Source organism: Salmo trutta, chromosome 16 (assembly GCF_901001165.1).
Source record: "Salmo trutta chromosome 16, fSalTru1.1, whole genome shotgun sequence".
Taxonomy (NCBI): domain Eukaryota; kingdom Metazoa; phylum Chordata; class Actinopteri; order Salmoniformes; family Salmonidae; genus Salmo; species Salmo trutta.
Genome location: NC_042972.1, coordinates 21,693,969 through 21,720,789, shown reverse-complemented (window position 1 = coordinate 21,720,789; position 26,821 = coordinate 21,693,969). Strand labels below are relative to the sequence as shown.

The following is a 26,821-nucleotide window of genomic DNA, read 5'->3' as shown; positions in this document are numbered from 1 at the left end:
GCATCCATAGCTCTGTCTATCAATTTGAGAGTGGTTACATTTCTCTAGGCTCACCCCTCAGCTTTTTACCAAAACAGAGGCAGGGAAATGTATTTATTATGGTTTCAACTGCGGATTGCCCCTTTAAAGAGATGTATGTATGTATGTATGCATGATGGGCAATGGGCAGCAGTGACATGTACACTTGACTACACTGGTTTGTCAATACCAGCAATCAACTGTGTCAGACACATTAAGAGTGTGTGTGTATGTATCTGGTAGTATTGACACTGCTACACACACTGTTAATAAATGATAGAAATGTCCTTTCGGTCTTACAAAACTTACAATATAGCAAACCACCATACAATTATGTGACGGACAAATGACAGAATACACTAGATAGACAAACTAACCACCTCATTGCTCAGGTGACTGAGTACAAGCTGATTAAAAAGAAGAAATAAAACAGCTTTTGTGTTGGACAATGACAAATAGACCAGTTTGATGAAAACCATTTCAATGTTCCTCAAAAGAGGATTGGAAGGATTTTGCATGTTCAAGAATGACAACATTATTGTATGATAAAATCAACAAGAGGACAATCAGAAACAGTTTTTACGAATAAAAATAATTTTAAAATCCTACAAAGCACGGTAGAGTGAACATGTGTAGCCATGAGTAAATATGAATTACCATCCTCATGTCTGTCTTTGAGTCAGACAGAGCAGAGCTCTCTAACAAAAGCCTCTTTCCGCCTGGCACAGGCAGCTCAACACACACACACACACACACACACACACACACACACACACACACACACACACACACACACACACACACACACACACACACACACACACACACACACACCTGTAAAGAGAGACAAGTTACCTCTTGGAGACGGTTTCCTGACCAGGTGAAATACTGCTTCACTCTCTCTCTCTGTCCTCCTAGCTCTGACTCGTTCCACATCTAAAGACAGACACACACACACACACACACACACACACACACACACACACACACACACACACAGATCCTCCATCTGCCACCGCCCCCTTGCCTTCTCCATGCCCACCTCATGAATTATTAATTAGCCCCAGGGCATACACCCTCCACTGCTTGAACGGACACACACACACGCACCCACGCAGGCTCGCTCACAGACAAACACACACTTACAGCTTACACACACACACACACACACACACACACACACACACACACACACACACAAACACACACACACACACACACACGCAGGCTCGCTTACAGACAAACACACACTTAAAGCTTACACACACACACACACACACACACACACACACACACACACACACACACACACACACACAGCCAAACCCAGCCAAAGACACACAAATGCATCTACACACAAGCACGCTCAAGCACACACATGTACATACATGAACACATAAAATCCCAAACACACGTCATCCATGCGTGAAAACACATGCAGAGCCTACTCACACTCCTATATAAAGACACAGTCAATCATGCATGAACACACACCACGAACAAACACACACACACACATTAACACATGCCCACACACACACACACACACACACACACACACACACACACACACACACACACACACACACACACACTCGTCCATGCGTGCTGTTCCATCCTCCCAGACGTAGCTGGAGATGTAGCCCATCGAGGATGAACCTCAACTGGAAGGGATTACAGCACTGTCATGGCCAACCCTGCCACGGCTGGAGGGGTCAGACAGGCCAGAGAGATCGTGTGGGTGGGTGTATGTTTATTAGACCACGCCTCCATGCTGCTCCTCCCTTCCCATAGGCAGAAACTCAAACGTGAAGTACCCGTGGTAAGGACTGTTAACTTCATTAGGGTAGGGGGCACTATTTTCACCTCCGGATGAAAAGCGTGCCCAAAGTAAACTGCCTGTTACTCAGGCCCAGAAGCTAGGATATGCATATAATTGGTAGATTTGGATAGAAAACACTAAAGTTTCCAAAACTGTTAAAATAATGTCTGAGTATAACAGAACTGATATGGCAGGCGAAAACCTGAGAAAAATCAATCCAGGAAGTGAGATCTTTTTATGTTTGTAGTTTTCCATAGACTGCCTATACAGATTCCATTGATTTAGGACTCAATTTGCACTTCCTATGGATTCCACTAGATGTCAACAGTCTTTAGAAATTGTTACAGGCTTGTATTCTGAAAAATGAGGGAGTAAGACCAGTCTGAATGAGTGGACACTGCAGTGTCCCAGAGGTTTTTCATACGAGCGACTGAGAGCACGCCTTTCTTGTTTTCCTTTTATATTGACGAAGCTATTGTCCGGTTGAAATGTTATTGATTATTATGATTAAAAATAACCTGAGGATTGATTATAAACATCGTTTGACATGTTTCTACGATCTTTACTGATACTTTTCAGATTTTTCGTCTGTCTGTTGTGACTGCCTTTGAGCCTGTGAATTACTGAACAAAACACATGAACAAACACTGAGGTTTTTGGATATAAAGAGGGACTTTATCGAACAAAACAAACATTTATTGAGTAAATGGGAGTCTTGTGAGTGCAACCATATGAAGATCATCAAAGGTAAGTGATTCATTTTATCACTATTTCTGACTTGTGTAACTCCTCTACTTGGCTGGTAACTGTTTGTAATGAGTTGTCTGCTGGGTGCTGTTCTCAGATAATCGCATGGTATGCTTTCGCCGTAAAGCCTTTTTGAAATCTGACACCGTGGTTGGATTAACAAGAAGTTCATCTTTAAACCGATGCATAACACTTGTATGTTTTATTAATTTTTATAATGAGTATTTCTGGTTTTGAATTTGACACTCTGCAATTTCACTGGATGTTGGCCAGGTTGGACGGTAGCCTCCCACATCCCTTAGAGAGGTTAAACACTGGTCTGACCAATCGGAATCCATGCTTCAATATTGTTTGATCACGCGGACTGGGATATGTTCCGGGTTGCCTCTGAGAATAACATTGATGTATACACAGACATGGTGACGGAGTTCATCAGGAAGTGTATTGGGGATGTTGTTCCCACTGTGACTATTAAAACCTACCCAAACCAAAAACCGTGGATAGATAGCATCACTTGAGCAAAACTGAAAGCGCAAACCACCGCATTTAACAACAGCAAGGTGGCTGGGAATATGGTTACAAACAGTCCAGATATGCCCTTCATAAGGCAATCAAAATGTCAGTACAGAGACAAAGTGGAGTCGCAATTCAATGGCTCAGGCACGAGACGTATATGGCAGGGACTCCGGACAATCACCAATTATAAAAGGGAAAACACAGAAGTCTTGCTCCCGGACAAGCTAAACACCTTTGCCCACTTTGAGCTCTCGTTCTCCTTGGCCGACGTGAGTAAGACATTTAAGCGTGTTAACACTCGCAAGGCTGCCGGCCCAGACGTCATCCCTAGCTGTGTCCTCAGAGCATGCACAGACCAGATGGCTGGAGTGTTTACAGACATTTTCAATCTCTCCCTATCCCAGTCTGCTGTCCCCGCTATAAAATGTCCACCATTGTTCCTGTACCCAAGAAAGCGAAGATAACTGAACTAAATGACTATCGCCCCGTAGCACTCACTTCTGTCATCATGAAGTGCTTTAAGAGGCTAGTTAAGGATCATATCACCTCCACCTTACCTGTCACCCTAGACCCACTTCAATTTGCTTACCGCCCCAATAGATCCACAGATGACGCAATCGCCATCGCACTGCACACTGCCCTATCCCATCTGGACAAGAGAAATACCTATGTAAGAACGCTGTTCATTGACTACACCTCAGCCTTCAACACCATAGTACCCTCCAAGCTCATCATTAATCTTGGGTCCCTGGGTCTGAACCCCGTCTTGTGCAACTGGGTCCTGGACTTCCTGATGGGCCGCCCCCAGGTGGTCAAGGTCGGAAACACCACCACTTCTCTGATCCTCAACACAGGGGCCCCCACAAGGGTGCGGGCTCAGCCCCCTACTGTACTCTCCAACTCAACCATCAAGTTTGCAGATGACACAAAAAGCGGTAGGCCTGATTACCAACGACAACGAGACAGCCCACAGCGAAGAGGTGAGGGCCCTGGTGGAGTGGTGCCAGGAAAATAACCTCTCCCTCAACAAAACAAAGGAGCTAATCGTAGATTTCAGGAGACAGCAGAGGGAGCACTTGAAAAACATCAAGTTCCTCGGTGTACACATCACTGACAATCTGATATGGCCCATCCACACAGACAATATGGTGAAGAAGGTGCAACAGCCCCTCTTCAACCTCATGAGGCTGAAGAAATTCTGCTTGGCCACTAAGGCCCTCACAAACTTTTACCACTGAGTGTCACGTCCTGACCATAGAAAGCTGTTATTTTCTATGGTAGAGTAGGTCAGGGCGTGACAGGGGGGTTTTCTAGTTTAGTTTTTCTATGTTGTTATGTTCTAGTTTTGTATTTCTATGTTAGGTTTTGTTTGGGATGATCTCCAATTAGAGGCAGCTGGTCATCGTTGTCCCTAATTGGAGATCATACTTAAGTAGGTGTTTTTCCCACCTGGGTTTGTGGGAGAATGTTTTTGAGTACGTGTATGTTAACTCTTCGTCACGGTTTGTTGTTTTTATTTATTCCGTTTATTTTTGTATGTATTGCATAGTTTCACAGTTCAATAAATATGTGGAACGATAATCACGCTGCACTTTGGTCCGCTTCATCCTACAACAACCGTGACACTGAGAGCATCCTGTCAGGCTGTATCACTGACTGGTACGGCAACTGCACCGTCTGGGAGGTCTGCCCAACGCGTCACCGGGGGAACATAATGAACATATAATAATGTTTACAAACTGATTTTACCCAGTTCATAAGTACAACGGCTTGCGAAAGTATTCACCCCCCTTGGCATTTTTCCTACTTTGTTGCCTTATAACCTGGTTGTATCATTTGATTTAGACAACATGCCTACCACGTTGAAGATTTTTTTATTGTGAAACAAAAATGAAATAAGACAAAAAAAACGGAAATATGTATAACTATTCACCGCCCCCAAAGTCAATACTTTGTAGAGCCACCTTTTGCAGCAATTACAGGTGCAAGTCTCTTGAGGTATGTCTCTATAAGCTTGGCACATCTAGCAACTGGGATTTTTTCCAGATTCTTCAAGGCAAAATTGCTCCAGCTCCTTCAAATTGGATGGGTCCCTTTGATGTACTGCAATTTTAAGTCATACCACAGATTCTCAATTTGATTGAGGTCTGGACTTTGACTAGGCCATTCCAAGACATGTAAATGTTTCCCCTTAAACCACTCAAGTGTCACTTTAGTAGTATGCTTAGCTGCCACCACCATGCTTCACTGTGGGGATGGTGTTCTCAGGATGATGAGAGGTGTTGGGTTTACGCCAGACATAGTGTTTTCCTTGACGGCCAAAAAGCTCAAATTTTAGTCTCATCTGACCAGAGTACCTTCTTCCATATGTTTGGGGAGTCTTCTACATGCCTTTGGGTGAATACCAAACATGTTTGCTTATTTTTTTCTTTAAGCAATGGATTTTTTCTGTCCACTCTTCCGTTATGCCCAGCTCTGTGGAGTGTACGGCTTAAAGTGGTCCTATGGACAGATACTCCAATCTCCGCTGTGGAGCTTTGCAGCTCCTTCGGGGTTATCTTTGGTCTCTTTGTTGCCTCTCTGATTAATGCCCTCCTTGCCTGGTCCATGAGTTTTGGCGGGCGGCCCTCCCTTGGCAGGTTTGTTGTGGTGCCATATTCTTTCAATTTTTTAATAATAGATTTAATGGTGCTCCGTGGGATGTTCAAAGTTTCGGATATTTTTTTATAACCCAACCCTGATCTGAACTTCTCCGCAACTTTGTCCCTGACCTGTTTAGAGAGCTCCTTGGTCTTCATGGTGCCGCTTGCTTGGTGGTGTTGCAGACTCTGCGGCCTTTGAGAAGAGGTGTATATATACTGAGATTATGTGACAGATCATGTGACACTTTTTTGAAACAAGTAATTTTTTTCATTTCACTTCACCGATTTGCACTATTTTGTGTATGTCCATTACATGATATCCAAATAAAAATCCATTTAAATTACAGGTTGTAATGAAACGAAATAGGGAAAACGCCAAGGGGGATGAATACTTTTGCAAGGTATTGTAGGGGGTGCGTACTGGCGGCAGAGAATAAAAATAAATAAAACCACCGTAAACAGAACAATAAAATGAATGGGTAAACAAAACCCGTTATACACCAGCATATCGTGCAGAAGCACTACAATAAACAATTCCGGACAAGGACATGGGGGGGAACAGAGGGTTAAATAAACAACATGTAATGATGGAATTGAAACCAGGTATGTGGGAAGACAAGACAAAACAAAACAAATAGAAAATGAAAGGTGGATCGGCAATGGCTATAAGACCGGTGACGTCGACCGCCGCCCGAACAAGGAGAGGGACTGACTTCGGTGGAAGCCGTGACAGGTATATGCCGTATTCTAGTCAAGGCCTATCCTATTCAACTATTATATCCATATACAGTCCATAATGTCTAAACATTCCATCACATATATACTGTATATATTTATACTCTGGACTCTGACATTGCTAGTCCTAATATTTATACATTTCTTAATAACATTATTTTACTTTTTATATTTGTGTGTATTGTTGTGTATTGTTAGATATTACTGCACCGTTGGAGCTAGGAACACTAGCATTTCGCAACACCTGCAATAACACCTTCTAAATATGTGTATGCAACCAATAAAATGTTATTTGATTTTCATTTGCATCCGTGCGTGATCAGGAGCCTGTGTGCATGCGGGAGGAGGGGGCAATTAGGGTGGATGTGTGTGTGTGTGTGTGTGTATCTTAGACAGCAGAGAGGTCTCCGGGGCATGTTAAATATCCCTAACAGCGTTTTGAGTAGGCTGGGGGTCACAGAGAGCAGCAAGAGGAGAGGGGGACAGGAAGCGGGACAGGGGTGGGGGGTAGAGAAAGCAGTACTTTCTTGTTTAAGGAGATTGGAGGGTGAATGAGATGGGCGGTGATGGGGGTGGGTAGATATCCCCTCGTAGCATCTTGGATTATTGACCTCACCTCGTCCGGCATTTCACCTCCCATCTGTCTACTCCCGCTCTCATCTCCGCTTATCCTTAACCAATCACCCTTACCCAACCAATCAATAACACCCTCCCCTTTCCACCAGTAACATGCTAATAACCCTCCTCACATATGATTAAACCATATGCTAACCTAACAACAGCCTACCGCAACCCCGCTCACATACACTAAGAAGAGATACGCACGACAGACACACCCACGTGCACCCAGACAGATAAACACTCGCTCTTGACTGACTGATCCTTCTGCTCTAGCCAGAGACACACACAACAAGAGGCAAAAACACAATGTGTACAGACAGACACACAAAAACTGTCCAAAGACGCTAAAGATATACATAGAGCTAGGGATCCGTAACGTTAAGAAAAATCCCTAACAGAAAAACAATGTTTTGTTTTTACCCCCCACAGTGCACCTAAAAAATCACAGTGCACCTGGCTCGCCTGCTCTTCTCTTCGCTAATGATGCGACTGCATGTTCAGTCTTCGGCCTGTTGCGTGTAGAATATCCTAGCCTATTCATTGATGATAGGCCCTGATTTACTAGAAGTTGTGAGACATTGCAAGACAAGAAATTGTGAAATACAGCATTCTATTGCGAGATACAGCTTTTGATTGCCGATAGATAGCCCTAGTGCAAGGTTCTGACTCCTTTTGCGTGGTGGCCGACCTGCCTATACATTGACCCTCCCCTCTCTCTCCGTCCCTCACTAACCCGCTATGAAAGATGCAAGTGTTTGTGTTCTCAGAAGTACCGCAACTAATCAGTCTCGTCCGTTCCAAAAATACAGAATCTTAGGAGTCGATTCCTAGCGGAAAATGTCATGGTAAGTCACAGTATTTAACTAACTTTAAAGTACCTTTTTAAGAGAGAGCGGCTGATTGACAGTTCTGGTCACCTAGTGATGGAAGTTAGTCCCGCCTTCCTTACAGACAAGTAAAATGCCTGTTCAGTGGCCCTTCGAAACTACAGTATCTCCAGAGAAGGTTTTGTTTCGGCATTTAAAAATCTGTAGTGTACCCTTACAGACAAACAAACACATCCCGGAGCTATGGGAGACTGCTGAGAGAGAGAGAGAGGTGGAGAGACAGAGAGAGAGACAGAGAAGGAGACAGACAGAGAGACAGAAAGAGACAGAGAGAGAGGGAGAGGGAGAGGGAGAGGGAGAGGGAGAGGGAGAGGGAGAGGGAGAGGGAGAAAGAGAATACACACGATAGAGGACATATTTACATTTAAGTCATTTAGCAGACGCTCTTATCCAGAGCGACTTACATATCTAACTGGGCTCACTTTATGGCAGGGGCCAAGTGTCTCACACACACGTACACACACACACATTACCCCATCTCATGTACTCTAGCATATCTTTGGTTATTAAACCCTGTTTGAGGCCATTTACCTTGGGCTGTTTATACTGTTTTATACAGCACACACACACACACGCACATGCACACACACACACTGACCTTTGAATGTATAAATAAATAAATGTTCAGATGAACAGATCAGATGGTGTAATAATTATAATCTGAGACAGAAGACTTCTTGCTTTCCCATGCTGACCCTCTCAGATGACTCAGCTTTAGATTTGGTTCAGGGGCCAAATAAAGAGAGATACTGTATAAAAAACAACCTCATTATTTATCTGGCTAATAGAACAGAAAGGCTATTAAAGGTTCACTCTGCAAGTCCCATTTCCCTATGCTCTTTCAATTCAATTCAATTCAAGGGCTTTATTGGCATGGGAAACACATGTTAACATTGTCAAAACAAGTGAAATAGATAATAAATGAAAGTGAAATAAACAATAAAAAATGTACAGTAAACATTACACTCAAAGAACTTCCAAAAGAATAAAGACATTCAAATGTCATATTATGTATATATACAGTGTTGTAACAATGTGCAAAAAGTGAAAGTACAAAAGGGAAAATAAATAAGCATAAATATGGGTTGTATTTACAATGGTGTTTGTTCTTCACTGGTTGCCCTTGCTGCTGTGATGGCACACTGTGGTATTTCCCCCAGTAGATATGGGATTTTATCAAATTTGGGTTTGTTTACAAATTCTTTGTAGATCTGTGTAATCTGAGGGAAATATGTGTCTCTAATATGTCTCTCTCTCTCTCTCTCTCTGGGTCAACAACAGTGGGTCTATCTAAAGGCCACAATGATGGAGGGAGAATGCCTCACATTTCTTCCTCTGCTGACATCTATAGTGTGGGCTCCTATGTTAACCAGTCCAGAGGTTATAGGGGTGGTCAATGGAGGCTCCTATGTTAACCAGTCCAGAGGTTATTGGGGTGGTCAATGGAGGCTCCTATGTTAACCAGTCCAGAGGTTATTGGGGTGGTAAATGGAGGCCCTGTGTTAACCAGTCCAGAGGTTATTGGGGTGGTCAATGGAGGCCCTGTGTTACCAGTCCAGAGGTTATAGGGGTGGTCAATGGAGGCCCTGTGTTAACCAGTCCAGAGGTTATTGGGGTGGTCAATGGAGGCCCTGTGTTAACCAGTCCAGAGGTTATTGGGGTGGTCAATGGAGGCTCTATGTCAACCAGTCCAGAGGTTATTGGGGTGGTAAATGGAGGCCCTGTGTTAACCAGTCCAGAGGTTATTGGGGTGGTCAATGGAGGCTCTATGTCAACCAGTCCAGAGGTTATTGGGGTGGTAAATGGAGGCCCTGTGTTAACCAGTCAAGAGGTTATTGGGGTGGTCAATGGAGGCTCTATGTCAACCAGTCCAGAGGTTATTGGGGGTGGTAAATGGAGGCCCTGTGTTAACCAGTCCAGAGGTTATTGGGGTGGTCAATGGAGGCCCTGTGTTAACCAGTCCAGAGGTTATTGGGGTGGTCAATGGAGGCCCTGTGTTAACCAGTCCAGAGGTTATTGGGGTGGTCAATGGAGGCCCTGTGTTAACCAGTCCAGAGGTTATTGGGGTGGTAAATGGAGGCCCTGTGTTAACCAGTCCAGAGGTTATAGGGGTGGTCAATGGAGGCCCTGTGTTAACCAGTCCAGAGGTTATAGGGGTGGTCAATGGAGGCCCTGTGTTAACCAGTCCAGAGGTTATTGGGGTGGTAAATGGAGGCCCTGTGTTAACCAGTCCAGAGGTTATTGGGGTGGTAAATGGAGGCCCTGTGTTAACCAGTCCAGAGGTTATTGGGGTGGTCAATGGAGGCTCAATGTTAACCAGTGAAGAGGTTATTGGGGTGGTCAATGGAGGCTCTATGTTAACCAGTGAAGAGGTTATTGGGGTGGTCAATGGAGGCTCTATGTTAACCAGTCAAGAGTTTATTGGGGTGGTCAATGGAGGCTCGATGTTAACCAGTCAAGAGGTTATTGGGGTGGTCAATGGAGGCTCTATGTTAACCAGTCCAGAGGTTATTGGGGTGGTCAATGGAGGCTCTATGTTAACCAGTCAAGAGGTTATTGGGGTGGTAAATGGAGGCCCTGTGTTAACCAGTCCAGAGGTTATTGGGGTGGTCAATGGAGGCTCTATGTTAACCAGTCAAGAGGTTATTGGGGTGGTCAATGGAGGCTCTGCGTGAAGGTTTGCATACAGAGAATAGATAAGAAAAAACTTGAGCGGAAAAGAGTCTGACCACTAGATTGTCCAAGCTTGTTATGTTGTACAGTATGTAAGGGGCTAGCAGAGAGGCTACTGTACACACACACACACACACCACACACACACACACACACAGAGAGAGTCGAACATACACTGAACAAAAATATAAGCTGAACATGCAACAATTTCAAAGATTTCACTGAGTTACAGTTCATATAAGGCAATTGAAATAAATTCATTAGGCCCTAATCTATGGATTTCACATGTCTGGGAACATAGATATGCATATGTTGGTTACATATATCTTTAAAAAAGGTAGGGGCGTAGATTAGAAAACCAGTCAGTATCTGGTGTGACCACCATTTGCCTCATGCACTGTGACACATCTCCTTCACATAGAGTTAATCAGGCTGTTGATTGTGGCCTGTGAATGTTGTCCTACACTTCTTCAATGTCTATGCAAAGTTGCTGGATATTGGTGGAACACGCTGTCGTACACGCTGTCGTACACGTCGATCCAGAGCATCCCAAACATGCTCAAATGGGTGACATTTCTGGTGAGTATACAGGCCATGGAAGAACTGGGACATTTTCAGATTCCTGGAATTGTGTACAGATCCTTGCGACATGGGGCCGTGCATTACCATGCTGAAACATGAGGTGATGGCGGTGGATGAATGGCACAACAATGGGCCTCAGGATCTCGTAACAGTATCTCTGTGCATTCAAATTGACATCGATAAAAAGCAATTGTGTTCATTGTCCGTAGCTTATGCCTGCCCATACCATAACCCCACAATCACCATGGGGCACTCTGTTTACAATGTTGAAATCATCAAAACGCTCGCCCACACGACGCCATACACGCTGTCAGCCATCTTCCCGGTACAGTTGAAAACGGGATTCATCCATGAAGAGCACACTTCTCCAGCTTGCCAGTGGCTATCGAAGGTGAGCATTTGCCCACTGAAGTTGGTTACGACGCCCAATTGCAGTCAGGTCAAGTCCCTGGTTAAGACCACGAGAACGCAGATGAGCTTCCCTGAGATGGTTTCTGACAGTTTGTGCAGAAATTCTTTGGTTGTGCAAACCTACAGTTTCATCAGCTGTCTGGGTGGCTGGTCTCAGACGATCCCGCAGGTGAAGAAGCCGGATGTGGAGGTCCTGGGCTGGTGTGGTTACACGTGGTCTGCGGTTGTGAGGCCGGTTGGACATACTGCCAAACTCTCTAAAACGATGTTGGAGGCGGCTTATGGTAGAGAAATTAACATTCAGCTTTCTGGCCACAGCCCTGGTGGACAATCCTGCAGTCCGCACGCCAATTCCACACCCTCAAAATTTGAGTCATCTGTGGCATTGTGTTGTAAGACAAAACTGCACACTAGAGTGGCCTTTTATTGTCCCCAGCACAAGCCACACCTCTTTAATGATCATGCTGTTTAATCAGCTTCTTGATATGCCACACCTGTCAGGTGGATGGATTATCTTGGCAAAGGAGCAATGCTCACTAACACGGATGTAAACAAATTTGTTCAACATTTTTGAGAAATACGCGTTTTGTGCATATGGAACATTTCTGGAATCTTTTTCTTTAGCTCATGAAACATGGGACAAACACTTTACATGTTGCATTTATATTTTTGTTCAGTATAAAATGGCCCTTCTCATCAGCATCAGGTACCACACTAATTGAGTTGTTTAAATATTTAGAGCTACAGAGATAGGGAGGAAATGAAAGAACAGAGGGAGGTAGTAAAGATGAGGGTGAGAGCTGGAGGGCGATAGAGGGACACGGAACACAGAGAGAGCTGGAGGGGGATAGAGGGACACGGAACACAGAGAGAGCTGGAGGGGGATAGAGGGACACGGAACACAGAGAGAGCTGGAGGGGGATAGAGGGACATGGCACACAGAGAGAGCTGGAGGGAGATAGAGGAACACGGGACACAGAGAAAGCTGGAGGGGGATAGAGGGACACGGAACACAGAGAGAGCTGGAGGGGGATAGAGGGACACGGAACACAGAGAGAGCTGGAGGGGGATAGAGGGACACGGAACACAGAGAGAGCTGGAGGGGGATAGAGGGACATGGCACACAGAGAGAGCTGGAGGGAGATAGAGGAACACGGGACACAGAGAAAGCTGGAGGGGGATAGAGGGACACGGAACACAGAGAGAGCTGGAGGGGGATAGAGGGACACGGAACACAGAGAGAGCTGGAGGGGGATAGAGGGACATGGCACACAGAGAGAGCTGGAGGGGGATAGAGGGACACGGAACACAGAGAGAGCTGGAGGGGGATAGAGGGACATGGCACACAGAGAGAGCTGGAGGGAGATAGAGGAACATGGGACACAGAGAAAGCTGGAGGGGGATAGAGGGACACGGAACACAGAGAGAGCTGGAGGGGGATAGAGTGACACGGAACACAGAGAGCTGGAGGGGGATAGAGGGACACGGAACACAGAGAGCTGGAGGGGGATAGAGGGACATGGAACACAGAGAGCTGGAGGGTTATAGAGGGACATGGAACAGAGAGCTGGAGGGTTATAGAGAGACACGTAACACAGAGAGAGCTGGAGGGGGATAGAAGGACATGGAACACAGAAAGCTGGAGGGAGATAGAGGGACATGGAACACAGAGAGAGCTGGAGGGGGATAGAGGGACACGGAACACAGAGAGAGCTGGAGGGGGATAGAAGGACATGGAACACAGAGAAAGCTGGAGGGAGATAGAGGGACATGGAACACAGAGAGAGCTGGAGGGAGATAGAGGGACACGGAACACAGAGAGAGCTGGAGAGTTATAGAGGGACAAGAAACACAGAGAAAGCTGGAGGGAGATAGAGGGACATGGAACACAGAGAGAGCTGGAGGGGGATAGAGGGACACGGAACACAGAGAGAGCTGGAGGGGGATAGAAGGACATGGAACACAGAGAAAGCTGGAGGGAGATAGAGGGACATGGAACACAGAGAGAGCTGGAGGGGGATAGAGGGACACGGAACACAGAGAGAGCTGGAGGGGTATAGAGATAAATAGACCCTCTGCCCCCAGCTGTGCTCTGGACACCATATGTGAACTGATTGCCCCCCATCTATCTTCAGAACTCGTGCTGCTAGGTGACCTAAACTGGGACATGCTTAACACCCCAGCCATCCAACAATCTAAGCTTGATGCCCCCAATGTCACACAAATGATCAATGAACCTACCAAGGTACCACCCCAAAGCCATAAACACGGGCACCCTCATAGATATCATCCTAACCAACTTGCCCTCTAAATACTCCTCTGCTGTTTTCAAGCAAGATCTCAGCGATCACTGCCTCATTGCCTGCATCTGTAATGGGTCAGCGGTCAAACGACCTCCACTCATCACTGTCAAACGCTCCCTGAAACTCTTCAGCGAGCAGGCCTTTCTAATCGACCTGGCCCGGGTATTCTGGAAGGATATTGACCTCATCCCTTCAGTAGAGGATGCCTGGTTATTTTTTTTAAATGCCTTCCTCACCATTTTAAATAAGCATGCCCCATTCAAGAAATGTAGAACCAGGAACAGATATAGCCCTTGGTTCTCTCCAGACCTGATTGCCCTTAACCAACACAAAAACATCCTGTGGCGTTCTGCATTAGCATCAAACAGCCCCCGTGATATGCAACTTTTTAGGGAAGTTAGAAACCAATATACACAGGCAGTTAGAAAAGCCAAGGCTAGCTTTTTCAAGCAGAAATTTGCTTCCTGCAACACAAACTCAAAAAGGTTCTGGGACACTGTAAAGTCCATGGAGAATAAGAGCACCTCCTCCCAGCTGCCCACTGCACTGAGGATAGGAAACTCTGTCACCACCGATAAATCCACTATAATTGAGAATTTCAATAAGCATTTTTCTATGGCTGGCCATGCTTTCCACCTGGCTACCTACTCCGGTCAACAGCACTGCACCCCCCACAGCAACTCGCCCAAGCCTTCCCCATTTCTTCTTCTCCCAAATCCAGTCAGCTGATGTTCTGAAAGAGCTGCAAAATCTGGACCCCTACAAATCAGCAGGGCTAGACAATCTGGACCCTTTCTTTCTAAAATGATCTGCCGAAATTGTTGCAACCCCTATTACTAGCCTGTTCAACCTCTCTTTCGTGTCGTCTGAGATACCCAAAGATTGGATAGCAGCTGCTGTCATCCCCCTCTTCAAAGGAGGGGACACTCTCGACCCAAACTGCTACAGACCTATATATCTATCCTACCCTGCCTTTCTAAGGTCTTCGAAAGCCAAGTCAACAAACAGATTACCGACCATTTCGAATCCCACCGCACCTTCTCCGCTATGCAATCTGGTTTCAGAGCTGGTCATGGGTGCACCTCAGCAACGCTCAAGGTCCTAAACGATATCTTAACTGCCATCGATAAGAAACAATACTGTGCTGCCGTATTCATTGACCTGGCCAAGGATTTCGACTCTGTCAATCACCACATCCTCATCGGCAGACTCAATAGCCTTGGTTTCTCAAATGATTGCCTCGCCTGGTTCACCAACTACTTCTCCGATAGAGTTCAGTCTGTCAAATCGGAGGGCCTGTTGTCCGGGCCTCTGGCAGTATCTATGGGGGTGCCACAGGGTTCAATTCTTGGGCCGACTCTTTTCTCTGTATACATCAATGATGTCGCTCTTGCTGCTGGTGAGTCTCTGACCCACCCCTACGCAGATGACACCATTCTGTATACTTCTGGCCCTTCTTTAGACACTGTGTTAACTGCCCTCCAGATGAGCTTCAATGCCATACAACTCTCCTTCCGTGGCCTCCAACTGCTCTTAAATACAAGTAAAACTAAATGCATGCTCTTCAACCAATCGCTGCCTGCACCTGCTCGCCCGTCCAGCATCACTACTCTGGATGGTTCTGACTTAGAATATGTGGACAACTAAAAATACCTACGTGTCTGGCTAGACTGCAAACTCTCCTTCCAGACTCACATCAAACATCTCCAATCCAAAGTTAAATCTAGAATTGGCTTCCTATTTCGCAACAAAGCATCTTTCACTCATGCTGCCAAACATACCCTCGTAAAACTGACCATCCTACCGATCCTCGACTTCGGCGATGTCATTTAGAGGTCTGCCCTCTCTCCATTAATCTCCAGGGCTTTCTATGAAGCACCACACTGGACAGGAGGACAGCCAAGGGACACATGAATCATACACACGCACACACACACTCTTCCACGTGATGAATGAGGCCATAACACCTGTGGACATGGTGACTGTCCAATCCATTATTAGGAGTAAAAACAGGACGTGATTAGAGAAAGAGCAGTCGGTCCAGGCTTCTTAGATAAATGATACAGTCACATGTCTCTGGGAAACGACCACCACCTCTTCAGAACCAGGAAGTTCTGATCTGACTGACTGGATTGTCTGACTCGGTTTGTGACCGAGACGTGACCACTCATTCTGACTGACCAGGTTGTCTCACTCTGTGACTGGTCACCAAACGACAGTGTGCTCAGCTGGTTCTGAGGTGTTATCGCACTACACTACAACCCTCCAAACTCCTGTTACATGAACGTCAGAAAAACAGAGACCAAAAAATGATCTAGTCCAGACAGAGAAAGAGAGAGGAGCAAGCCTAGCCGGTAATTGGGTAAGCGTTGTCATGACTACAGTGATGTGCCACACTCCTCTCCACCCCAAGCCTCACAAGCTGCTTGATCTTGCGAGCTTACATGAATGTTCGCTGCAGCAGTAATCAGTAGTCTGGTAATTACAAGGCTACTCCACCCCCCTCTCACAAACAGCTTCCTGTCAATCTGTCAGCAGCATCGGAAGGTCCACGCACAGCCCTGAAACACACACACACACACACCCCACAGGTCTGACACACACACACCACACAGGCCTGACACACACACACAGGCCTGACACACACACATACACACACACACACACACACACACACACACACACACACCACACAGGTCTGACACACACACACCACACAGGCCTGACACACACACACACACACACACACACACACACACACACACACACACACACACCACACAGGTCTGACACACACACACACCACACAGGCCTGACACACACACACACAGGCCTGACACACATACACACCACACAGGCCTGACATACACCACACAGGCCTGACACACACACACACACACACACCACACAGGCCTGACATACACCACACAGGCCTGACACACACACACACACACACACACACACACCACACAGGCCACACACACAGGCCACACACACACACACACACACACACACACACACACACACACACACACACACACACACACACACACACACACACACACACCACACAGGCCTGACATACACCACACAGGCCTGACACACACACACACACACACACACACCACAGGCCACACACACACACACACACACACACACACACACAGGCCACACACACACACCACACAGGCCTGACACAAACACACACAGACACACACAGACCTGACAGACACAGGACAGATTCATGGAGGAGATGACCCTCTCTGAACTCTTTGTTGAACCATGAAAGAAAGGATTGTTATTATTTGCTGACTCTCAGGGTTAATGAATGTGGTATATGTCTAATTAATTGTCAACAGCCATTTTAAATGTGATAAATGTCAATAACGTAATTTAGAAAAAACACGAAACATTCACCTTACCCATTACTATAGACTGAAAAAAAAGGTGAATTGAGCAGTGAAACACAATAACACTCCTGTAACACAATGAGACCACAATGACCATGACATCATCAGGCAGACTATGAGGACAAAGAGAGAGAGGGAGAGAGAGAGATTTTGTATTTGCCTGCCATCCTCTCCACCCCAAGCCTCACAAGCTGCTTGATCTTGCGAGCTTACATGAATGTTCGCTGCAGCAGTAATCAGTAGTCTGGTAATTACAAGGCTACTCCACCCCCCTCTCACAAACAGCTTCCTGTCAATCTGTCAGCAGCATCGGAAGGTCCACGCACAGCCCTGAAACACACACACACACACACCCCACAGGTCTGACACACACACACCACACAGGCCTGACACACACACACAGGCCTGACACACACACATACACACACACACACACACACACACACACACACACACACACACACACCACACAGGTCTGACACACACACACACCACACAGGCCTGACACACACACACACAGGCCTGACACACATACACACCACACAGGCCTGACATACACCACACAGGCCTGACACACACACACACACACACCACACAGGCCTGACATACACCACACAGGCCTGACACACACACACACACACACACACACACCACACAGGCCACACACACAGGCCACACACACACACACACACACACACACACACACACACACACACACACACACACACACACACACACACACACACACACACCACACAGGCCTGACATACACCACACAGGCCTGACACACACACACACACACACACACCACAGGCCACACACACACACACACACACACACACACACACACACACACACACACACACACAGGCCACACACACACACCACACAGGCCTGACACAAACACACACAGACACACACAGACCTGACAGACACAGGACATATTCATGGAGGAGATGACCCTCTCTGAACTCTTTGTTGAACCATGAAAGAAAGGATTGTTATTATTTGCTGACTCTCAGGGTTAATGAATGTGGTATATGTCTAATTAATTGTCAACAGCCATTTTAAATGTGATAAATGTCAATAACGTAATTTAGAAAAAACACGAAACATTCACCTTACCCATTACTATAGACTGAAAAAAAAGGTGAATTGAGCAGTGAAACACAATAACACTCCTGTAACACAATGAGACCACAATGACCATGACATCATCAGGCAGACTATGAGGACAAAGAGAGAGAGGGAGAGAGAGAGATTTTGTATTTGCCTGCCATAGCCTGAGGGACACTGAATAATAACATCTGCATAGTAAGCAGTAACTTACTTATTATTACTATTATTGTTATTACTATTATTATTGTTGTTTATCATTCCAAATAGTAGTGGTATGGGTGGTAATGGTAATGATAGCAGTTTAGTGATGGTGGTGGTAGTAGTAGTGGCAATGATGATAGTAGTTGTAGTACTGATGGTGAAGATGACCGTTATTTAGTTATAAGTTAGTTATAGTTTCATTTTCCATATTTAGATTTTTATATTTAATTTTGTATTATTATTTACTGCCATTTTATATTACTTTTTGTTATTGTTTATAATTTTATTACAATGTATATTGTATACATTGTTGCTTTGGCAATATTGACACAATGTTTTTCATGCCAATAAAGCAGCTTGAATTTGAATTTGAGAGAGAGGGGGAGAGAGGGAGAGGGAGAGAGAGAGAGAGAGAGGGAGAGAGAGAGAGGGAGAGAGAGGGAGAGAGAGGGAGAGAGAGAGAGAGAGGGAGAGAGAAAGAAAGACTGCAATGAGAAGAGAGAGGGAAAAAAGGAGAGGGTAGAAGAGAAAGGAAATGAGGTAAAGAGCGGATGATAGAGACAGCAGAGATCGCTCCCTGAAGCGTGGCACAGCAGACATGTTTTACACACTCACTCAGTGACAGCAGGCCATATCAGCTGGCATGTCTGTGTTTGTCTTGAGACTAACAATAGCACTGCCCTGACTGTCTGTCAAACACAAGCCATCCTATTGTCTGACCCTTGACCCCGATCTTAAGAAGCAGCCCTCACCACACAGGCACACACACACACGCCATGTCTGAAGATGCCCCACAGCAACAGGAGGTTCTGTCGTTTCGCCAGTTAATGAGTGTTGGGGCCAGAAGGCCAGGAGAAGGACAGGGTCAGAACAGAGGACCAGGACGCCTGCCAGAGTTGTTAGAACAGCCCCCCTCACGCCTCCTCCTTGCCGCTGTCTGACATATGGATCATACACACTGAGCAAAACAACAGAAGTAACCAAAATACCAAATATGTCTAAAGATTCATTAATCATTCAGTTTTTTTATATGCATATAGATCAACACTAATGTCGTATTTCTTGTTAAATTCAGACCCAGTGACTCAGACTTGAGCACTGGGACTCATGACTCGACTCGGACTTGGGCACAGGGGACTTCGGGCTAGAATCAGACTTGAGGTTTAATGACTTGACTACAACACTGTTTTTCTATATCATTTTTTATAGCGGTTCACATTTTGTGGCCCACTTTCACCCTATATTGGTATCTGAAGTCTGATGGCACCACGGTGTGATAAGAGTGTCTGCTGAATGAACTAAATACATTTATATGAAAAAATGAAAAATTGCCAAGCATGCTCAATATTATTCTAATGAGCTCCGCCCCGAAACAAGGCGAATAATAATACCCAGTGTGCATTGCAGTTCATTTTGGTATGTCAGTTTTCACATATACATTTTGGTCATGTAGCAGACATGATCCAGAGTGACTTCCAGTCAGTGCATTCAACTAAAGTAATAAACAACATATCACAGTCACAGTTTCTGTAAACATTACTGAGAATGTTGTTGCTGTTTGGGCCGGCTACTTGCAAATGTATTTCTGTATTTTAAAAAACAAAATACATGTATTTTAATTAAATACATTTCAAAATACAAGTATTTTATTTTGATACATTGATCTTTATGGTATTTTGTAATTGTATTTAGTCATTTTTGCCCATCTCTGAACATAAGTTCATTAACATACGACCCACATTTCTTGTTGACTTAACACACTTTCTTCTCTCCCTATGTCTTATGTTCATATAAACACTGGCTTAGTTACACAACCACAAAGACGCATACCTGCTAGATCTTTCGCAAACATACACATAGTGCACACACACACACACACACACACACACACACACACACACACACACACACACACACACACACACACACAAGCATGAAGGAACAATGGCGGCAGTAGCAGCTGGAAAGTAGGAGCCTGAAGAAAGGAGAGGAGGACAGAGATGCCTGCATGTCTAATGACCAGCCAGCCAAGACAACACTGGTCAGCAGGACTGACTGACTGGCTATCTGCAACATCTGCCCCAATCAATTTCACATTTACACACACACACATGGATGCGTACACACCACGCGTGCGCACACAGGGACAGACCCATGTACATTTTGCACACACAAACGAAGTGTGAAAGTTAAGTAGATAAGGGTCATATCTGAACAATATCTGTCCCAAACATGTTCTATTGGAAAGACATGGAGATAACACTAGTCTATGCCTGTGTCTGTGATCATTACTCTAGTTGTGTTAGGCCAGATGGGCCAACAGAGAAGTAAATAGAACACTGTAACTGAAGACTGCTATTCCTGGGCTGGAGAATATGGTCTGGGCTACAAACTATCATATTTACAATAACAGCTAGATTATTGTAAAATGTATTACATTTTCACATACATAGTGCAGTGAAAAATATCATATTACAATGTTTTATTATTATTATTATTATTATTATTGTTGTTGTTGTTCAAATTATATTTAAGAAATAGGAATTACTACACATCAATTGTCAGTGACAACAGTTTCACAAAAGTGAACAAACAGAGAAAGGTCAGGGATTAACCTATGATAGAGTTGTAAGAATACATTGTTTTTGTGTGATTTACTAATTCTACAGATTTGATTAAATATTAGATTTCAAGTAAAAATATATATTTTTTAAATCTGGGAGTGGGGACAGATTTCAAATATTTATTTTTTGTGTATATAACATTTACCAGAGAGAATGAAGAAATTAATTATTAACTCAGCAGCTTTGTCTTGATGTTTCTTTGTAATTACATGTTCACATACTACACATGTAAAAACATGAATACATGAATGTGATGTCCCGTCCAACATTTCCCCGCCATTTCTCCCAATACAAACAGACATAATAGTTTGACAAACATTTCTTGCTAACTATGCTAATCGCTAGTTCCATCAAACATTGTGTTTTGCCAAATTAAAACCAACACCAGAGTCTGGTAATCATATCAGTTATTTAGCAATGTTTAGCTTCATATTTGTTTTGGTTCTCTCACCAACTTGTCTCTACTCAGCGCTGCTCTGAACTTGCTCCTTCAAGGTTGGTGCGCGCAGTTGAATTAATGGATTTAGCCACAGGTTGAGATCTACTCTTACCTGGTTTGTCCCATTTAAGGGGTGTTTATTATCGCTGTTCATTGAAGATATGCTGTGAATGCTTTATGCCAGGTTAGCCCAGGTCCTTTTAGGATGCCCGTTCTCCTCATTCAGGGAGAACTGTTGGTGAGGTAACATGCTGTTACAGAGCTCTGCCAGTTATACTGTGAGTTTATGGCGCTTTTGCCTTCAAGACAAAGTAGACAAGAATAGGGTTGAGAAAGACATCACAACTTACTGTCAGGTTGGTTCTAAGACATCAGATTACCTCCCCACACAGCACATACTCTCCCTCGCTCCATCATTCCTCGTTCCAAGAAACACCTGCAGGCTTACTATTCCGTGGAACAGAACACTTGTGCCAGAACAAGGTTCACACATCCAACAGCCAATTAGACAGGATGGAACACACACATACCATCCCCACCAATGGTGCTTATCTGCCTCGACAAAACAACACCCTTCTTCACTATAAACTCCTCACTCATTATGAGTTAATCAACGCATCCTGGGAGAGAGATTGGTTGTGATGGGTACTGTTGTATGGTGAGAGAGATGAAGAGAAAGAGGAGAGAGAAAAAAGGGAGTTATGTCCCTGTCCGTGGATCTACTGTATATCACAGGAGGATGCTGGTACGTTCATTGGGGAGGATGAGCTCGTTGTAATGACTGGAGCGGAATAGGTGGAAAGGTAACAAATACATCAAACACATGGTTTCCAAGGTTTCCATGTGTTTGATGCCGTTCCATGTGCTCTGTTCCAGCCATTATTATGAGCCGTCCTCCCCTCAGCAGCCTCCTCTGCTGTTTGTATAAATGCTGTGAACCTTCCCTCCACCCTGGCAGTGTTACAAATAGATTATTGTTGTTCTGAGAAGCCGTCTGTCTGGGCCAAGGCACTGTCCAGTTACCATCACTAATTACACACTCCTCACTACAAGCACACACACACACACACCAGAGGAGGCTGGTGGGAGGAACGACAGACGGAAAGGCAAAAAAGTGTGGTTTCCATATGTTTAATACCATTCCATGTATTCTAATGGTTCCCAAACAAGGGGTCGTGAGAATTTCCCAAATCCTGAGATTTAAAAAAAAATCTATATATATATATATATATATATATATATATATATATATATATATATATGATATAATTGTATTTATATATATATATATTAGAGGTCGACCGATTAATCGGAATGGCCGATTAATTAGGGCCGATTTCAAGTTTTCATAACAATCGGTATTTTTGGCCACCGATTTGCAGATAATTTTTTTCCTTTTTTAAAATGTTGTTTTACACCTTTATTTAACTAGGCAAGTCAGATTAAGAACACATTCTTATTTTCAATGACGGCCTAGGAACGGGGGTTAACTGCCTTGTTCAGGGGGGATTCGGGGATTCGTTTTTGCAACCTTCTGGTTACTAGTCCAACGCTCTAACCACCTGCCTTACATTGCACTCCACGAGGAGCCTGCATGGCAGGCTGACTACCTGTTACGCGAGGGCAGCAAGAAGCCAAGGTAAGTTGCTAGCTAGCATTAAACTTATCTTATAAAAAACTATCAATCTTAACATAATCACTAGTTAACTACACATGGTTGATGATATTACTAGTTTATCTAACTGTCACGACTCCCACCGAAGGTCGTCGTCACCGGCCTACTAGCTGCCACTGATTCCCTTTTGTTTTCCCCCTTTCCGTTGTTGTTTGCACCTGTTCTGTGTTGGGGTGATTAGCGGGGCTATATTAGCCAGTAGGCCCACCTGCTCTTTGTGCGGGATTGTTTCTCTATTGTATTGCTTGTGTACACGCTGTTGCTATTTTGCGCTAATGTGTGTTTTTGCGCCGACTGTGGTTGTCCCCTGTGTTTGGGGCACTTTGTTTTGTGTGCACTAATATTGCTATTTGGGTTGGCTTGTGTTTTTGCCGTTGGGCTCATTAAAACAGCATTACCCGATACCACTGCTTCCTGCGTCTGATTCCTCTCCCACAACGCTCAAGCCTTACACTAACGTGTCCTGCGTTGCATATAATCGATGCGGTGCCTGTTAATTTCTCATCGAATCACAGCCTACTTCGACAAACGGGTGATGATTTAACAAGCGCATTTGCGAAATAAGCACTGTCGTTACACCAATGTACCTAACCATAAACATCAATGCCTTTCTTTAAAATCAATACACAAGTATATATTTTTAAACCTGCATATTTAGTTAATATTGCCTGCTAACATGAAATTGTGTCACTGCTCTTGCGTTCAATGCCTGGCTCGTTGCGAACTAATTTGCCAGAATTTTACGTAATTATGACATACCATTGAAGGTTGTGCAATGTAACAGGAATATTTAGACTTAGGGATGCCACCCATTAGATAAAATACGGACCAGTTCCGTATTTCACTGAAAGAAAAAAACGTTTTGTTTTCGAGATGATAGTTTCCGGATTCCACCATATTAATGACCTAAGGCTCGTATTTCTGTGTGTTTATTATATTATAATTAAGTCTATGATTTGATAGAGCAGTCTGACTGAGCGGTGGTAGGCACCAGTAGGCTCGTAAGCATTCATTCATACAGCACTTTCGTGCGTTTTGCCAGCAGCTCTTCGCAATGCATTGCGCTGTTTATGACTTCAAGCCTGTCAACTCCCAAGATTAGGCTGGTGTAAACGATGTGAAATGGCTAGCTAGTTAGCGGGTGCACGTTAATAGCGTTTCAAATGTCACTCACTCTGAGACTTGGGAGTGCTCTGCATGGGTAACGCTGCTTCGAGGGTTGCTGTTGTTGATGTGTTCCTGGTTTGAGCCCAGGTAGGAGCGAGGAGAGGGACGGAAGCTATACTGATACACTGGCAATACTAAAGTGCCTATAAGAACATCCAATAGTCAAAGGTATATGAAATACAAATCGTATAGAGAGAAATAGTCCTATAATTCCTATAATATGTAACGGCTGTCTGAGGAAGAAGACCAAGGCGCAGCAGGTATGTGAATACTCATATTTAATTTCCAAAAAAAGAGTAAAGCATCCACTTAACAAAACAATAAATGTGACAACAGCAACAGTTCTGCAGGCTATTCAACGCAGTGCAAAAAACAACCACCCACAAACCCCAGTGACAAACATACTCCCACATATATGACTCCCAATCAGGAACAACGATCCCCAGCTGTTCCTGATCAGGAGTCACAAGACACACAGAACATTCAAACACACCCACAAGACTGCCACGTCCTGACCCCCAAACTACTACAACAGCTCCATCTGCTGGTCAGGACGTGACATAATAACAACAACCTAAAACTTCTTACCTGGGAATATTGAAGACACATGTTAAAAGGAACCACCAGCTTTCATATGTTCCCATGTTCTGAGCAAGGCACTTAAACGTTAGCTTTCTTAGATGGCACATATTGCACTTTTACTTTCTTCTCCAAAACTTTGTTTTTGCATTATTTAAACCAAATTGAACATGTTTCATTATTTATTTGAGGCTAAATTGATTTTATTGATGTATTATATTAAGTTAAAATCAGTGTTCATTCAGTATTGTTGTAATTGTAATTAATACAAATGTTAAAAAAAAATGTAAATGGCCGATTAATCGGCATCAACTTTTTTTGGTCCTCCAATAATCGATATCGGCGTTGAAAAATCATAATCGGTCGATACATACATATACATACATACACATATATATATATATATACACACACACACACACACACACACACACACACACACACACACACACACACACACACACACACACACACACACGGTGTATACAATATATATATATATATATATATATATATATATATATATATTATAAAATCGCCTTTGTATCTCAAAATCATTGTCATGTGGTTAACCTTCAAAATCAAAATCAAACTATTCAAATCTAAAAGACAAAATTCAACAAGAGCGCCCTTAGATCATGGGAAAGGGCCACACTTGACTGTTGCACTTAAATCATTCCCACGTTGAATGGCTCTCTACGCTATGAAACCACACTATTGCAGAGACTTTGATATAACCGGCCGCAATTAATATGGTGAAAACAATGTGTGGTGAGGCAGAGACACAGAAACTCACATCAATACCTTTGTCAGATAACACTGTTCAACAACGAATTTATACTCTGACTGAACGACTCAAAAACTCCCCAGCTTATGCTCTCCAAATGGACGTTAGGCCCGAGATGCCCATGCTTTGACTTTTGTTCACTATACATGTTGGGTTATGCTATTCACAAGGATATATTGTCCTGTCTAGTGATTCCCGAGCATGAAACGGAATACGGGATGTTCAGTGGGCTGCGTGGCTATATTGATGAAACAGATTCCATCTATGGCAGGACGGCGGGCAGTCCTCTGCACTCAAGTTATGGGTCTCCCTCTGCCATATGGACGCATCATATGATACATCGAGAGTAACTGGCAGCAAAAGAGCTGAGCACAGAACTCTGAGATGTACTGCAGCAGGTAACTTTAATTGTAAACTACATCAAACCACATCTACTGCGCACACGCCTGTTCACAAAACTATGTGGAGAATGACGATGTTCTATTTCACACCGAGGCTTGGTGGCCAGAACGGGAATGTTGGAAAGACTTTTCGCAATGAGAGGGGAACTGTTGAAAATAAATAAAACAGACCTGGTTGACTTTCTGTGTAATGAAAAGAAAATAACAGAAAACTGCATCAGTAAGTGTCCCACATGAGTGATGACTGCTCACCTTAATGCTTGGAAGAGCACTTTGGGACCTACTTCCCAATCCGTTTGACTGTGATCCCGGCTCAGATGACATGCCGGTAAGTGAAATCGAACAGCTGAACGAGCTGTCATGTGACCCCTTCTAATGCAACTATCCCCGATGCTCCTCCCTCTTTTTCCCCTGCCCCGCTACAAAGTTTCTCCATGCAGGCCGTTACCGAGTCCGAGGTGC

General features: G+C 44.3%; 1 protein-coding gene across 9 annotated transcripts in view; it reads right to left on the bottom strand.

Moving 5' to 3' along the window:
* The window catches only part of LOC115150308 (neurofascin), a 171,122-nt gene that overhangs the window by 114,709 nt on the left and 29,592 nt on the right, over nucleotides 1–26,821 (bottom strand). For 2 of the 9 annotated variants that reach the window (XM_029693465.1, XM_029693466.1), the window contains exon 1: nucleotides 874–982. The exons of 3 other annotated variants lie outside the window; for them this stretch is intronic. The gene's annotated coding sequence lies outside the window, so the exon portion shown is untranslated. Of the gene's footprint in view, nucleotides 1–873; nucleotides 988–26,821 lie in introns of those variants that run through there. 4 more of the 9 variants (XM_029693462.1, XM_029693457.1, XM_029693461.1 and 1 more) reach the window with 4 other exon arrangements.